The following is a 12,969-nucleotide window of genomic DNA, read 5'->3' on the forward strand; positions in this document are numbered from 1 at the left end:
CTCAGCGGTGTGACTCACATTTCCCATACATTTCAAAGTAAACATTTGACCGCATGATGGCATTGAGCTCTGCTGCCAGCATAGTAAGGAGGAGGTGTGTGGTTTTCCTTGTGCGCAGTTACAAGGAAGGGTGCCCTGACCACACAGGGTTTGGGCCGAGGTGAAGGACCCACACGAGGTTGAGGAGGCAGTAGCAGTGTATTAACTTCTACATACAGAGGAAGGATTGATACAACTCGTGGGGACAGCAAGACTTGTACAGCAGACCCTTCTCCATCTCTCCCCATAGTAACCCATTGCCCAGTCAGCAACATGTAACGCCCCTGTCCATGCTTACTGGGCCAAGTATCTGTGGTGAAATGCACCCTGTCACACAGTTTCTAAAAAAAGAAGCGGTGATGTTTGGTGCGACATGCTGGTGTAGCGCGTGCACACCTTTGTTGGAGAAGGAGTAGCGCCTGAGCATCGGCTCTTGGGGCACTGCGATGGGCATAAGGTCTCGAAAATCCTCGGTTAAAAAGGTTGGAAAGGAAGCATTTTGGTAGCCAACAGTTTGCAGATGCTGAAAGTCAAGCTCTAAGACATGTCATGCCCTTCTAAAAGCATGTAAAACACAGCAAGGGTACTGCAACCACAGTCTCCCTCGTTTCCACTAATTGGGCCACACACACCCCACTTGACTGTCATCAGTTGACCCCCATTTTCAAGATTAAAAAGATGCTTTGCATGAAGCACTCTCAAAAATACGCGTGCCTTTCACCTCCCCTGGATGAACCAGGGGAAGAAAAGTCCTCTGAGAGCCATGACTTGTTCATCTTGGTTCTTTTTTCAAAAGCGAGGGGACTCCAACCACAGTCTCCCTCGTTTCCACTAATTAGGCCACACACACCCCACTTGACTGTCATCAGTTGACCCCCATTTTCAAGATGAAAAAGATGCTTTGCATGAAGCACTCTCAAAAATACGCGTGCCTTTCACCTCCCCTGGATGAACCAGGGGAAGAAAAGTCCTCTGAGAGCCATAACTTGTTCATCTTGGTTCTTTTTTCAAAAGCGAGGGGACTCCAACGAAAGTCTCCCTCGTTTCCACTAATTGGGCCACACACACCCCACTTGACTGTCATCAGTTGACCTCCATTTTCAAGATTAAAAAGATGCTTTGCATGAAGCACTCTCAAAAATACGCATGCCTTTCACCTCCCCTGGATGAGCAAGGGGAAGAAAAGTCCTCTGAGAGCCATGACTTGTTCATCTTGGTTCTTTTTTCAAAAGCGAGGGGACTCCAACCACAGTCTCCCTCGTTTCCACTAATTGGGCCACACACACCCCACTTGACTGTCATCAGTTGACCTCCATTTTCAAGATGAAAAAGATGCTTTGCATGAAGCACTCTCAAAAATACGCGTGCCTTTCACCTCCCCTGGATGAGCAAGGGGAAGAAAAGTCCTCTGAGAGCCATGACTTGTTCATCTTGGTTCTTTTTTCAAAAGCGAGGGGACTCCAACCACAGTCTCCCTCGTTTCCACTAATTGGGCCACACACACCCCACTTGACTGTCATCAGTTGACCTCCATTTTCAAGATGAAAAAGATGCTTTGCATGAAGCACTCTCAAAAATACGCGTGCCTTTCACCTCCCCTGGATGAGCCAGGGGAAGAAAAGTCCTCTGAGAGCCATGACTTGTTCATCTTGGTTCTTTTTTCAAAAGCGAGGGGACTCCAACCACAGTCTCCCTCGTTTCCACTAATTGGGCCACACACACCCCACTTGACTGTCATCAGTTGACCCCCATTTTCAAGATGAAAAAGATGCTTTGAATGAAGCACTCTCAAAAATACGCGTGCCTTTCACCTCCCCTGGATGAGCCAGGGGAAGAAAAGTCCTCTGAGAGCCATGACTTGTTCATCTTGGTTCTTTTTTCAAAAGCGAGGAGACTCCAACCACAGTCTCCCTCGTTTCCACTAATTGGGCCACACACACCCCACTTGACTGTCATCAGTTGACCCCTATTTTCAAGATGAAAAAGATGCTTTGCATGAAGCACTCTCAAAACTACGCGTGCCTTTCACCTCCCCTGGATGACCCAGGGGAAGAAAAGTCCTCTGAGAGCCATAACTTGTTCATCTTGGTTCTTTTTTCAAAAGCGAGGGGACTCCAACCACAGTCTCCCTCGTTTCCACTAATTGGGCCACACACACCCCACTTGACTGTCATCAGTTGACCCCCATTTTCAAGATGAAAAAGATGCTTTGCATGAAGCACTCTCAAAAATACGCGTGTCTTTCACCTCCCCTGGATGAGCCAGGGGAAGAAAAGTCCTCTGAGAGTCATAACTTGTTCATCTTGGTTCTTTTTTCAAAAGCGACGGGAATCCAACTACAGTCTCCCTCGTTTCCACTAATTGGGCCACACACACCCCACTTGACTGTCATAAATTGACCCCCATTTTCAAGATGAAAAAGATGCTTTGCATGAAGCACTCTCAAAAATACGCGTGCCTTTCACCTCCCCTGGATGAACCAGGGGAAGAAAAGTCCTCTGAGAGCCATGACTTGTTCATCTTGGTTCTTTTTTCAAAAGCGAGGGGACTCCAACCACAGTCTCCCTCGTTTCCACTAATTGGGCCACACACACCCCACTTGACTGTCATCAGTTGACCCCCATTTTCAAGATGAAAAAGATGCTTTGCATGAAGCACTCTCAAAAATACGCGTGCCTTTCACCTCCCCTGGATGAGCCAGGGGAAGAAAAGTCCTCTGAGAGCCATAACTTGTTCATCTTGGTTCTTTTTTCAAAAGCGAGGGGACTCCAACGAAAGTCTCCCTCGTTTCCACTAATTGGGCCACACACACCCCACTTGACTGTCATCAGTTGACCTCCATTTTCAAGATTAAAAAGTTGCTTTGCATGAAGCACTCTCAAAAATACGCGTGCCTTTCACCTCCCCTGGATGAGCCAGGGGAAGAAAAGTCCTCTGAGAGCCATGACTTGTTCATCTTGGTTCTTTTTTCAAAAGCGAGGGGACTCCAACCACAGTCTCCCTCGTTTCCACTAATTGGGCCACACACACCCCACTTGACTGTCATAAATTGACCCCCATTTTCAAGATGAAAAAGATGCTTTGCATGAAGCACTCTCAAAAATACGCGTGCCTTTCACCTCCCCTGGATGACCCAGGGGAAGAAAAGTCCTCTGAGAGCCATGACTTGTTCATCTTGGTTCTTTTTTCAAAAGCGAGGGGACTCCAACCACAGTCTCCCTCATTTCCACTAATTGGGCCCCACACACCCTACTTGACTGGCATCAGTTGACCCCCATTTTCAAGATGAAAAAGATGCTTTGCATGAAGCACTCTCAAAAATACGCGTGCCTTTCACCTCCCCTGGATGACCCAGGGGAAGAAAAGTCCTCTGAGAGCCATGACTTGTTCATCTTGGTGAACGTTAGTCTGTCCACTTTGTCAGTGGACAGATGCGTGTGCTTAGCTGTCAGCACACCCCCAGCAGCACTGAGGACACGTTCCGAGAAAACGCTGGCTGCGGGACACAACAAGATCCCCAAGGCGTACGTGGTCAGCTCAGGCAATGTATCCAGATTGGAAGCCTAAAATGAGCAGGGCTCAAGTTGCACAGTAATGGCATGGACGTTCCCTTGCATATACCCATATCTGTGTCTCCTCCTCTTTTTCCTTGTCCAGCTCTTTTGTTTTCGCATGAGTATATGTCCTTGTCACTTTCCCATGTGTTTGTGTTGTGTTGTGAGTTGTTTGTCACCTTTTGGACACCTTTGAGGGTGTTTTCTAGGTGTTTTTATGTGTTTGTGATTGCCTGCCATTGTTTTCTATGCGGCTCGAGTTCGGTTCGTCGAACGTTCACTGAACCGAACTCGAACGGGACCTCCATTAGACGAACCGAACTCGAGCCGAACCACGACCGGTTCGCTCATCTTTACTGCTAAGCGCTAGGTCATTCCACTAGGTGTCGGTGACCAACCTCCGCAACTATGAGAAATACTTCTCCACTAGCTGTGCTCCGTGCTGGAGCCTTCGGAGTTTAGACTTTGAGAGCATGATACCATCAGGGTCGCTGTCCACCAACCATAAGGATGCAGAGTCGGACGGTAGAGATAAGGTTCAGGACTGGGGATCTTCCAGCAACAGAGAGACAACAATCCTCACTCCATGAAGAATGAGAGCAGAGCCTGAAGTATAACTTAAAGGCCTCTTGGAAGAAACTAAACTTATCTCTCCCACCAGAAAACTTACCTGGAAGGGCTTTACTGGGTTTAGGTTGTGCCTGGGCATGCGCAGACACCTGAAACCCAGAAATTTGTTGCAGCTGCTGCACAAACTCAGACTGCATGTCAGAAAACTTCTGAGACAGGTTCTGCAAGAGCAATGCAAGTGCCACTACCTGAGCCATAATGACACAGGAAAAAAAAATATGGGCTGCTGTTAATGTCACACACGGACTAGGAGATGTCTGTAAATCAGACCAATGGGCATCTGATGCACTACAAAAAAACAAAACAAAAAGCGGGGGTATACTGGGGTGACAATAGAACGGAGGTCTCTGCTGCTTGAGAGAGGGGTGAGGGGGCAACTCCTGAACTCACCTTAAGCTGACTCTTGAGCTCCCTAGCGTCCCTATACAGGTTCTTTCGACCTGTCAGTGAGCAGGATACCTTGGACCCACAGCTGGACCTAAACTCACCCTGCTTAGTGAGTAGGTCGGCGAGTACACAAGACTCACCACTAAACTAATAAACATCGAGGGAAAGGAAAGACAGATGGGGGAATAAACAGAAGGATACAAAACAACAAACTTCATTTTAGCAGACGGACTCTAACGTAACAGATGAATGGGCACAGGGCAATACCTCAGCAGTTCCTTCCGCCAGGCTGGCCAAAATATAAGTTAATTCTAAGAGCAGTAAGGACTGCTGAGAAGGCCTCAGTATTTACCTAAATGAGACAACCATGACAAATACCATTCTTTTTTTAGCCTCAAGGACAGTGCTGAAGATGTATCTGCAAAACGCAAAATGACAAGATGGATTTGGATGAAACATATAAGATAGAAAAGCTGAAAATGTATTAGGCTATGTGCGCACGTTGCATACTGTCCCTGCAGAAATTTCTGCAGCGATTTTAACAGTACACGTGCGCTTCAAATCACTGCAGAAAGAGTCCGTAATGAAAAAAAAAGCCGATTTCATGCGCTCTGATTGCAGCCCCTCCCATAGACAGAGCGAGGGATGCATGCAGAGCGCACAAAAGAAGTGACATGTCACTTCTTAGAACGCGCGCTTCAGGCAGCAGCCGAAGCGCTGCACTGTAATATGCCACGTGCGCACGGCTCCTGCATAATCTTCATAGATTGTGCTGGGGACGCAGGACGCATGCAGTTACGCTGTGGTGCAGATCGCAGCGTAACTGCATGCAAATACGCAACGTGCGCACATAGCCTTAATCTGTAAATGACAACATTACTAGTATTTACAAGCACTATCCAAGAATACCCACTTATGAAGAATTATGGGAATTATGGGTATCACCCTTTAAGGGTATGTCCGCATGCTGCGTTCTGGTTTGACAACTAAACTGCAGACTTTTGACAAATGTAAACACTGCGTTTGACAAAAAGAACGCATTTTCCTTGTGTTTTCATTGTGTTTTGGACAGTGCGTTTTGAGATTGAGAAGTCAATGAGTGGAAAATGCAACCAAAACGCAATGAAGAAGTGACATGCTGCTTTTTTTTAGGCATAGATTTTGACAAATATCTGTCAAACAAAACGTTACCTAAAGAAAAACAACACGCAGATGGAAAGTTTGATTTCTCATAGACTTGCTGGGGAAGCAAAATGCATGCATTTTGTCATTGACACAGTACAATTTAAAATGTGACCATAATGCAAGAAAAAATACAGTGTGCGGACAGACCCTAGCTTTCTGATTGTCCACAGAACAAGGTTTCTAGCAATGATAATACTGCTGAATTCTCCTGTTTTGTCTTTGCTTTCCATCAGACTATGAAATTAAATTGAACTAAAATATAAATACAACACTTTTGCTCCCATTTTTCATGATCTAAACTCAATGATCTAAGACTTTTTCTATGTAAACAAAAGCCTTTTTCTCTCAAATATTGTTCACAATTTTGTCCAAATCTGTGTAGTGAGCACGTCTCCTTTGCTGACATAATCCATCCACCTCACAGGTGTGGCATATCAAGATGCTGGTTAGACAGCATGATTATTGCACAGGTGGGCCTCAGGCTGGACACAATAAAAGGTTCCTCTAAAATATGCAATTTTATAGTACTGGAGGGGCTGAGGGGATGGGGGGGCAGAAAATCAGTCAGTATCTGGTATGACCCCCATTTGCCTCATGTAGTGGAACATATCTGCCTCGCATTGAGTTGATCAGGTTGTTGGTTGTGGCTTTTGGAATGTTAGTCCACTTCTCTTCACAAGCTGTGTGAAATTGCTGGATATAGGAAAAAACTTAAACATGCTGTCTTACACGCTGATTTTAAGCATCCTAAATATGTTCAATGGGTACAATGTCCGATGAGTATGTTGGCCATGCAAAAACTGGGAAGTTTTCAGCTTCCAGGAATTGTGTAAAGATCTTTGCAACGTGGGACTATGCTTTATCATGCTGCAACACAAGGTGATAATAGCCCTCAAGATCTCGTTACGGTATCTCTGTGCATTCATAATGGCATCTATTAAATCCACCAGTGGTCATTGTTCCTAACATATGCCTGCCCATACCATAACTCCCCCAGCCATCATGAGCCATTTAATTCACAACTTTGACAGCAACTAATCACTCACCCAGGGGCGTAACGACCGCGGTCGCAGCGGTCGCCACTGCGACCGGGCCCGCAGGGTTTTAGGGGCCCGGCAGCCGCTCTGCACAGCCGGCTCCTCTCTGTAACAGAGGAGATGCGCTGTGTAGTGGCCGACTACGCGACCGCCAGGGGGCCGGCCTGTGAGTCAGGGGGCCCGGTGTCAGCAGGGGGCAGAGGGGCCCCCTGACCTGGAGAGACCCACCAGGCGTTTCTGAGCTGCGGCAGAGCAGAAGCGCTCCTGCACAGCAGACGAAATCCATCCTTCCAGGACCTGCGATGATGTCATGCCCATGTGAGTGTGTGGGAGGAGACACAGGATTGCCGGGCAGAAAGCATCAGAAGATACGGATTCCTGAAAGAGATTTGGACACATCATGACTGGTAATGAGGAAAGAGGGGGCACGAGGGGGAGGGGAGTGCAGGGTGAGTGGCATATGAGGGCTGCAGACTGTGACAGAAGGATGTGAAGGGGTGCAGAGTGTTTGAGAGGGGTAAGTTGGGGTACAGGCAGGGTGAGATATGTGGGGCAGGGTGTGTGACATATGGGGGTGTAGTGTGTGTGCTATGGGGGGTGCAGGCTGTATGGGGAGCAGTGTGTGTGACATATGGGGGCAGGGTCATAACTACCGTGGTTGCAGGGGTCAAAAGGAGAAGAGAGGTACTTGTTTTTTTATTTTGCTGGCTCCATGACACATGGAGGCCTGGAGGGGCCTTGCTGCATGATACATGGAGGCCTGGAGGGGCCTTGCTTTATGACACATGGAGGCCTGGAGGGGCCTTGCTGCATGACACATGGAGGCCTGGAGGGGCCTTGCTGCATGATACATGGAGGCCTGGAGGGGCCTTGCTGCATGATACATGGAGGCCTGGAGGGGCCTTGCTGCATGATACATGGAGGCCTGGAGGGGCCTTGCTGCATGATACATGGAGGCCTGGAGGGGCCTTGCTGCATGACACATGGAGGCCTGGAGGGGCCTTGCTGCATGATACATGGAGGCCTGGAGGGGCCTTGCTGCATGACACATGGAGGCCTGGAGGGGCCTTGCTGCATGATACATGGAGGCCTGGAGGGGCCTTGCTGCATGACACATGGAGGCCTGGAGGGGCCTTGCTGCATGACACATGGAGGCCTGGAGGGGCCTGGCTGCATGACACATGGAAGCCTGGAGGGGCCTTGCTTCATGACACATGGAGGCCTGGAGGGGCCTGGCTGCATGACATGGAGGCCTGGAGGGTCCTGGCTGCATGACATGGAGGCCTGGGGGCCTGGCTGCATGACACATGGAGGGCCTGGGGTGGCTGGCTGCATGACACATGGAGGCCCTGGGGTGGCTGGCTGCATGACACATGGAGGCCTGGAGGGGCCTGGCTGCATGACACATGGAGGCCTGGAGGGGCCTGGCTGCATTACACATGGATGCCTGGAGGGTCCAGGCTGCATGACATGGAGGCCTGAGGGCCTGGCTGCATGACACATGGAGGCCCTGGAGGGGCCTGGCTGCATGACACATGGAGGCCCTGGGGTGGCTGGCTGCATGACACATGGAGGTCTATGGGACTGCATAAAAAACATGAAGGACACCTTATACATGGACTAGGAGTACATTATACATGGAGGAGTATGGGGCTGCATAATACAATATGAAAATTGATGGGGCTGGATTATAATACATATAGGACTATGGAGGCTGCATTATACTGGAGGTCTATAGGGCTGCATTAAAATGGAGGTCGGGGGGGGGCTGTATAATACAAAATGAAGGGACACCTTATACATGGAATATAGGGGTGAATTATACATGGAGGAGTATGGGGCTGCATAATACCATCTGAAGTTTTATGGGGTTGTGTTATAATACATATAGGACTATGGGGGCTGCATTATAATATATGGAGGACTATGGAGGCTACCTTATACATGGACTATGGAAGTGCATTATAAAACATGGAGGACTATGTGGTGCAGTATAATATATGGAGAACTATGGGGTGAATTTTAATACATGGAGAACTATGGGAAATGCATTATAATTGAAGGGCTACTTTATACATGGAGGATTATGGGGGTGCATTATAATATATGGAGGGCTATGTATCTGCATTCTAATATATGAAGGGTTATGTGAGACCCTTTATACAATTATTTGGAAGGCTATGTGGGGGCTGTTATAGTATTTTGAGAACTTTATACAGGGGGGACAAAGATACAAGTATGGGATGGAAATGTTTTGTGCTGAGGGAAAAAGGCTCTTTCCCTCAGCAGCCAACTTTCCCATGCTCTGCTATACATCTCTCAGCACCCAGCTTTCCCATGTTCTGATATACATCTCTCAGCACCCAGATTTCCCATGTTCTGATATACATCTCTCAGCACCCAGCTTTCTCATGCTCTGATATGGGAAAGCTGGGTGCTGAGGACAAGATAAATATCAGAACATAGGAAAGCTGGGTGCTGATAGAGGGATTTCAGGGTGCTGTGGGTGAGAGCCAAGTGTCAGCGTCATTATCCTGTACCCCGAGTGTCAGTGTCATTATCCCTTACCCCATACCTCCCAACCGTCCCGGATACAGCGGGACTTTCACGCTTTACGTTGTTTGTCCCGTTGCCACGATCGGGATGGCCGGCTCCCGGGCTCCGCCCACCCACTCTCTCTCCGCCTCCCTGCTTTTCCCTCCTACCATCCCAGTAGACGTGGCATAACAGAGAGGAGTGCTGCCTGTGCTGCTGCTGGTACAGTAAAATCTCCCCAGCGCTGATTTCCCTCCCTCCCCCCCCTCACCCCCGGCCGGAGCCTCTCTGTGCGGTCGGCCGGCCGCCTGTCTGTGCGGTCGGCCGGCCGCCTTTCTGTGCGGGCGCCCCCCGGCCGCCTGTCTGTGCGGGCGCCCCCCGGCCGCCTGTCTGTGCGGGCGCCCCCCGGCCGCCTGTCTGTGCGGGCGCCCCCCTGCAGCCTGTCTGTGCGGGCGCCCCCCTGCCGCCTGTCTGTGCGGGCGCCCCCCTGCCGCCTGTCTGTGAAGGCGACCGGCCACCTCACTGTGTGGGCGACCGGCCGCCTCACTGTGGCTCCCTGCGTGTCCATGCTGGAGGCCCGCCGGCTGCCTGCGTGTCCATGCTGGAGGCCCGCCGGCTGCCTGCGTGTCCATGCTGGAGGCCCGCCGGCTGCCTGCGTGTCCATGCTGAATGGGTGTGGATGGGGAGTGGATATGGGCGTGACTGTGAAATGGGTGTGGTTAGGGGGCGTGGCCTAAAAATGTGCCGCGGCGCGCGTAGCTTTGTCCTTCTTTTCCTTCTTTAAAAGTTGGGAGGTATGTCTTACCCCAAGTGTCTGTGTATGTGGAGGGGGGGCCCAGGTCTAAACTTTGCACCGGGGCCCATCCAACTCTAGTTACGCCACTGCACTCACCCATACAATGCCATACATGCAGCCTGTCATCTGCCCTGTACTTTGAAAACTGGGATTTATCCGTGAAGTGAACACCTCTTCAACATGTCAGAGGCCATCAAATGTTAAAATTTGCCTACTCTTCAGTTACAATGACAACTACAATCAGATGGAGATCCCAAGGAGGACAGCGAGCATGCAGATGGGCTTCTCTGAGGCGATTTCTGACAGTTTGTGTAGAAATTCTTTGGTTATGCAAACAGATTGTTGCAGCAGCTGTCCAGGTTGCTGGTCTCAGACTATCTTGGAGGTAAAGATGCTGGATGTTGAGGTCTTTGTCTGGTGTGGTTATATGTTGTCTGCGGTTGAGCGGCCGATTAATCATATGTGATTGCCATTTCTGCAGTCAGCATGCCAATTGCACGCGCCCTCAAATTTGTGACATCTGTGGCATTGTGCTGTGTTATAAATTTGCACATTTTAGAGAGGCCATGTTGTGGCCAGCCTAAGGCACACCTGTGTAATAATCATGCTGTCTAATCTGCATCCTGATATTCCATATCCGTGAGGTGCATTTATTATTTTGGCAAAGGGGAATTATACATATTTGTGAACAATATTTGTGAGAAAAAGTCTTAGATCTTTGAGTTTGGCTCATGAAAAATGGGAGGGAAAACAAAAGTGTTGCCTTTATACTTTTGTTTAGGGTGAGTTGCAGTAAATCAAACTATTCTCTTTTAATTGAAGATATACTGTAGATGTACATTGTAAAATTTGGTTTAAGAGCAGACAAGAGCAGAATATGTTTAATGTAATAAAACATAGAACATAAATAATTGTATTAATATTTATTGATATTTTAAAAATATATATATTTGAAAACCTATTTAATTTAATATTTAAATTTACATTAAACATATGAAATATTGTTGGTCATTGAATGTTGCACATTGTTTCCACCTTAGAGCAATGTTAGTAAATATTTGCTTGGTGAAAGTGGTTCTGCACCATTGAGTATTAAATATATTTAGAATTCTGTAAAGACACAAGAAGGATGGATGACTTAATATTTTGGAATGAGTCACTGACAAGTGAAGTGGGTCTTGACTCACCAATCTTTATTATGAGTCATATAATAGAAACAAGTAAACAATCTTGAAATGTGAAAATGATACAGAAAAATTTACAGCTTCTAGAAATGATGTGATAATTGAAGATATATATCACATAAATTATACCAATAATATTATACTGACATCTGAGCTATCTGGACTATGAAAAAAGTGATTGATAATATTTGGTTACTACTTGCAGGATATTTTATAATTAGTGTTCTTATTCTGTTTGATCATTGTAAAATACAAACATTTTGAGTTCAGAGTTGGAAAAGAACTGGAGATAGAAGTCCTGCAAACCTGGGTTTGTTCACTGAGACTTCTAGAGGTCTTGTTTTTAGGACTAGATTTGGAAGTGACTAGTTGGACGGTTGGGGAAGGCCAGTCATTATTGTTTTTCCAGTACATATGTAAAGGGTGCTTTACATGAGACGACAGATCGTGCGATGCATCGTCGGGGTCACGGTTTTCGTGACGCACATCCGGCATCATACACGACGTCGTCTCGTGTGACACCTCCGAGGGATGCAGTATCACTCACAAATCATGAGTCGTGTACTCGTCGCTCAGTTTCATAATATCGTGTATTTTTACTTGTGCCAGTTGTTCATCAGTCCCGTGGCAGCACATGTCGCTCCGTGTGACACCACGGGAGCGATGAACTCTGCTTACCTGCGTCCCACGGCTCCCGCCGGCTATGCGGAAGGAAGGAGATGGGCAGGATGTTTACATCCCGCTCATCTCCGCCCCTCTGCTTCTATTGGCCGGCGACTGTGTGACGTCGCTGTGACACCGAACGTCCCTCCCCATTCAGGAAGTGGACGTTCGCCGCCCACAGTGAGGTCGCTCAGGTAAGTACGTGTGACGGGGGCTTCACGACTTTGTGCAACACGGGCAGCTATTTGCCCATGACGCACAAACGACGGGGGCGGGTACGATCAATCGTGAAATCGCACGATCGGTCTTCTCGTGTAAAGCAGGTTTTAAAGTTATCTTTATAAACCTCACGCAAGATATCAGGGCTCAATAATGAACTTTAAACAGATTTTGTGTTCCTCATTCATATGTTCTTGTGTACAAAAATAAATAAACTGACCATTTTTCATTTGTGAGCTCTTTGGTCTGTAGATCCATTTTTACCATCAGCGTGGCATCTTTTTTTTTCTTGCAGAATCACCCCCTCGCCTTTACCTTACACCTTATAAAAACTAAGAAAAAATGCAATTCTGTTTAAAGTGAAAGGTGAACAGCACCTTAATAACATTCAGTTAGTAGCAAAATGAGCTTGGCATTTGTTTATGGTTAATTTATCTTATTTTACCACATATGAGGAAAATGTAAGTTGTTGCATAATGCCCTGTCTTCCTGGACCACCCATTTGAATATGGAAAAAAAATGCACACAGCACAATAGGGTCTTATGCACGTAAAATAATAGTGGGGAGGAAAAGATGAGTTCTCTGGATGGTGTTGTGTGGAACACAACTACTTTCAAACTGAATAACGCATTTTACGGACTATGAGATGCTTCGGACCATAAGGCATACATAGGTTTTTAAGGAGGAAAATAAGAAAAAAAAAAGCAAAAAACATGGTCATGATGAACTGTAATGGTGG

Source organism: Anomaloglossus baeobatrachus, chromosome 3 (assembly GCF_048569485.1).
Source record: "Anomaloglossus baeobatrachus isolate aAnoBae1 chromosome 3, aAnoBae1.hap1, whole genome shotgun sequence".
NCBI lineage: Eukaryota > Metazoa > Chordata > Amphibia > Anura > Aromobatidae > Anomaloglossus > Anomaloglossus baeobatrachus.